The sequence below is a fragment of the Bombina bombina genome, chromosome 3 (genome assembly GCF_027579735.1).
Source record: "Bombina bombina isolate aBomBom1 chromosome 3, aBomBom1.pri, whole genome shotgun sequence".
NCBI lineage: Eukaryota > Metazoa > Chordata > Amphibia > Anura > Bombinatoridae > Bombina > Bombina bombina.
In genome coordinates, this window is record NC_069501.1 from 642383992 (window position 1) to 642389075 (window position 5084).

The following is a 5084-nucleotide window of genomic DNA, read 5'->3' on the forward strand; positions in this document are numbered from 1 at the left end:
CTGATAGTATAAATATTTGTTAATTAATGATACCTTAAAGGGACATTCAAGACAAAATTGGAATTCACACGGTTGCATTTCAGTTTTGAGTAACGCATTTTTGTAAAATATATGCATTAGCAAAAATACTTCTAATAAAAGCTATAGATGTTTCAAAAGTGTATTTAAGTATGCACCGTGCACCAGCATTTTAAACACAGCTCACTTGCTCAGAGAGCCTACTGTGTTTGTACTATTTGGCAATTACTTAATTTGTTAATTGCTGACATTATACAACCCTCATTGGTGCTCTGAGCAGCTGCAGTATTTAAAATGCTGGTGCACTGAGAATATCTAACTATACTTCACATGCAGAGAAAAATGTAAAAAACTAAAACAGTGATAACTGTTACTAGAAGCATTTTTGCCAATACATGTATATTGCAAATATGTTTCTATTGAAATATACAATTCAGCTATGTGCATTTACATTTTGACCGGATTGCCCTTTTAAAAGGGACATTGAAGTTGCATTTCTCACTGCTGAACAGGGGTTAAACACATAGATCAAGTGTAGCTCGGAAGCTGCAGAGTACAATTGGTCCAATGCAGAAAACAGAAAGTGAGCCAATAGGCAGCAGCATTCACACAATCCCACCAATCACCAGTTGTGTGAAGTTTGTGAGCTTGCAGTCTCAAAGTGGAATTTTTTCAGAGATCAGTGCAAAAATGATATTCTCTAATAGTGTAACTTTCCCACTACAATGTTCCTTTAACCAGTTTAGACAAACCCAGGCTCCATGGAGCCACCTCTGGCTCCTTAAAATTAGACCCAGGCTCCATGGTCTAGAGCACTGGTTTTCAAACCTGTCCTCAGGCCTCCTTAACAGGCCACATTTTGAGGATATCTGAACTGGACTGGAGCAGAGCTGAAATAATCAGATGATTAGTAAACATGGTTATTTCACCTGCTCTCATCCAAGGTAATCCTGAAAACCTGGCCTGTTGGGGAGGCCTGAGGACAGGTTTGAAAAGCAACAATGACCGCCTAGGAGGGAGCTGCTGATTGGTAGCTGCACATATATGCCTATTGATACTGACTGACCCATTGTGTTCAGCTTGTTCCCAGTAGTGCATTTCTCATCCTTCTACAAAGGATACCAAAAGAATGAAGCAACATTGATACTATAAGTAAATTGGAAAGGTGTTTAAAAGTGAAGAAAGAAAATGGGTTTCATAACCCTTTAACTAATATAACAAACCAACAAAAGACTGAAATGTTAAGGGCAGGGCTTGACAAATTTGTTCAAAATCTAGGAGCCAGCCCATACAAAATCTAGGAGCCATAAACTAACTTTTGGCCATCCCTATGATATCCATTATAATTACATATATATGTTTTTATTATTCAGTTATACTTCAAGAAAGGGTCTGTCTGAACAGAGCTAAAATTTAGGTTGAGCTGATGGGGACCAGTGAGGAGAAGTGGGGAGCACCCATAGATGTCTTGGGGACTGTAAACCAGGGAGCCAGGGCCTAATTTTAAGGCACCAGTGTCTTCCTGACACCTAGGTTTTTTGAGCCCTGTTTTAAAGGGACATTAAACTGCTGGGCACAACTACCCTAGAATGGTTACAACTCACCATGTGATTGCATTTCATCCTGTTCCTGCAGCTCTTTTCAAATCTGTTCTTCTGTTTTAACAACTTAAAAGTGCCAGTTACTGAAGCTCCACCTCTTTGTACTGGCGCTGCCATCTTAGAACTCAGGTATTCTAACAGCCTGTGACATAAGCTGTACAAACTCACAGATCAGTAAAATTGCCTAATATTGCTGTATAATGAGCTTCACGTTAGGGTGTATGATACAAAGCATGATACAAAGCAGGAGCTTTACATTTTTGCAGTGGCTGCATTGCTCCATATTACTGTTGAGTGCTTTTTAAATATATTTTGTGTAACCAAAACTGTGTAGAAAATGCAAAGCTGATATGTTGTATCATAGAACATTATACAGCTGTAAAAAATAGGCAATATTACTGATCTTTGAGTGTGCACTGCTAATGACACAGGCTGTGAGAGTACCTGAGCACCAAGATGGCAGCCCTCGGTACAAAGAGGCGGAGCTTCAGCATCTGGCACCTTTAAGCTATTAAAACAGGAGAACTTATTTGTAAAGAGCTGCAGGAACAGGATGGAATGCAATACCATGGTGAGTAGTTACTATTCTGTTGTAGCCATGCACAGAAGTTTAATGTCCCTTTAAATCATGTTAGAGCATCTATTTTTTATTATATGCCTGCAGAACTGCAAGTTCTCTATTAATTTAATATATAATAATTTGCCTATTACCATATATATATATATATATATATATATATATATCCAAAATGGGATTCACATCTCACAGGAATTATACACCCAATGTGAAACTTTTTGCTTTATAACCTGAACAAGAGGATAACTGTTACGCAAAATGTTTACCTTGAATACATTTTTTGCAATGGTGGTAAAATTCCTGTTAGTTCTAAAACCCTTTAAGCTGTGTTATTACAGTTATGCACTCATGTGGCTTCCACATTGAAATAGTGAAGGTGTGTGTGTTTGTATGTATGTATGTGTGTGTATATATATATATATATATACACAAACACATACAACTGCAATATATATATATATAAAAACAACTGGAGAGCACTCGCACTTCTTAGGCCAGCTTGCCAGGGTGCATGCAAAAGATGAATATCAATGAACAAATTGGTAGCACTCACTGGTCCTTTTAATTATGTGCCTTTATTTGTGACGTTTTGGGGACCGTATCCCCTTCCTCAGACTGAGGATGGGGATACGGTCCCCGAAATGTCACAAATAAAGGCACATAATTAAAAGGACCAGTGAGTGCTACCAATTTGTTCATTGATATATATATATATATATATATATATATATATATATCCCTTAACCTACGCAAAGTAAATCTATGGTCAGGGGAAGTTTTCTAGTGCTGTTACCTTGGTGAGCTGTAGAGGCCATTCCTGAATATTCTCCATTTACTGCTACCCTACAAAACTATGAATTCTCATATTTTGATCTTACCTCTTCTTCTACTGAAAAACCTATTTTGTGCATTTGTTTTTGTCTACTAAAGTGTTCTGAAAAGTTTCTGGAAAATTCAAGTACAATTTCATCCCTTGGACATCTTTCTAATAATATGTGAGTATACATGCATTAATGCATTAAAAAGGCCACTGACCAATATGATAGATAGATATTGTGCCAAAATGCAGCTATCAAGTGAAATCTTCAATAAAAAAAGCACCCTACTCATGAACTGATTTACAAAACAAACATTAAAGATGCTATCAAAATATGAATGGGGTGCATTGTTACATTCTGGAATGTTTTGCTGGTCCAGCACTGTATACTTAGCAGGAAGACTTTGCAACAGTTTTACTAATACCATAAGCACAGGCCATTAGTACTCGAGTACATGGATACAAAGTTCTGACTGTTCCATATAATGCTACCTTGAAACAGTAAGTTGACAATTTTCTCTTATCTAAGCTCCAGGATGATCTTGATGCTACCCACTCCTGGTGGGCACAAGTCACTTTGTTTCTTTTTAGAAATAATTATAAACATACAGCAAACTAAAATAAAATATTGAATTATAAATTATAAATAAAAAGACTATGTTCAAAGGGTTACACTTCCAGAGTTGTTGCTCACTGCACCAACAAACTTCTTAGTTGTATAATTGTTCAAATAAAAGAGATGAGACCTTACACTAAACCAGTCATCCACAGTCTTGTGAGAGAGTAGAAAAACAATAATGCCAACAGTCACACAACTACTTATGTTCTCAGTAGCTAAAGAATGATATGGATGTAGGGATAGAAATGCTCTTTCTTGGGTGCCTTATAATAAGCATTATAATTATGCGACTCAAGTATCTATGCTGCGGTTACCCATAACCGATGGCCACCATTCTCTAGTTAGTGCTTCCATGACACACTTACCTGTCAGTTGGCACCAGAAGCTGCACCCACTGTTTTTCTAACACAGTCCACTTGCAATTACACACATACAGCAACAAGGAAAGCGGAACACCAGCAACTGGCCAATCACCGATCTCGCTGCTCTTCAGCGCCGGTGTCAATCAAGAACAGAGAGCCAATTATAAGATAGAAGAGGTGGATTCCGTCAAAAGCGTGACGTAGAGTCTTTCTGTCACAGGCAGCTTGTAGGTCCTGAGGTGCTGGGTTGTGAGACTGGGGTATGTCGTGTAAAACTGTCCAGGAGGCCACTAACTGAACGGGCAGTTTTGTCCCAGATCTGGGGTTTAGCACCAGTTCCTACCACACGGGTTTCACTGTCTTTGTTTACATCCCGCTGTCTCGCGAGAGTTTTGTCCCTGGGCATGTGCACGTGTTGCCTACAATTAATTCTTGTTATGAGGGCACTGAAAAGGACTGTACCAATGGTTGGCTGGCTGTTTCTAGAGAATAAATATGAAAAATAAGTGTAATTGCATATTTTATTTGTGTATTGATTAGCCAGGGCCGGTGCTAGGATTTTTGGCCACACAGGCGAGGATACATACCATCCTATTGCTAGTGAAAGGGATATGAAACCCAAATTCTTGTGGTATCTGTATTTAAAAAGCAGGAATGTAAGCTTAGGATCTGGCCCATTTTTTGTTCAGCATGTGGGTAGCGCTTGCCTATTGGTGGCTAAATTCAAATCAGACAGTGGTTGTGCTGCATAACTAATAAAAATATATATATTATAATTTCGTTTGTTATTTTTCGTAATTTAGTGTTTGTTATTTTTTGTAATTTAGTCTTTTATTTTTTGTAATTTAGTCTTTTATTTTTTGTAATTTAGTCTTTTATTTTTTGTAATTAAATACTTTGTAATTTTTAGAGTAGTGTTAGAATTTTTTGAATGTGTATTTTAGTTTTATTTAATTGGTAGTTAGTTTAATTTTAGTTTAATAATTTTATTAGTTTAATTGTTAGTGTAAACTTATTTTTTTAATTTGACAGGTAAATTTGAATTTAAGATAGGGAAATTGTTATTTTAATATAAAGTTAGGGGGGCGCT

At 37.0% G+C, this 5084-nt stretch overlaps 1 protein-coding gene across 2 annotated transcripts in view; it reads right to left on the minus strand.

Moving 5' to 3' along the window:
* Positions 1-4365, minus strand: part of BCAS3 (BCAS3 microtubule associated cell migration factor) — a 2220355-nt gene extending 2215990 nt beyond the window's left edge. For both annotated transcript variants that reach the window (XM_053707348.1, XM_053707349.1), the window contains exon 1: positions 3998-4365. The gene's annotated coding sequence lies outside the window, so the exon portion shown is untranslated. The remainder of the gene's footprint in view (positions 1-3997) is intronic.
* Positions 4366-5084: the final 719 nt, after the last annotated feature.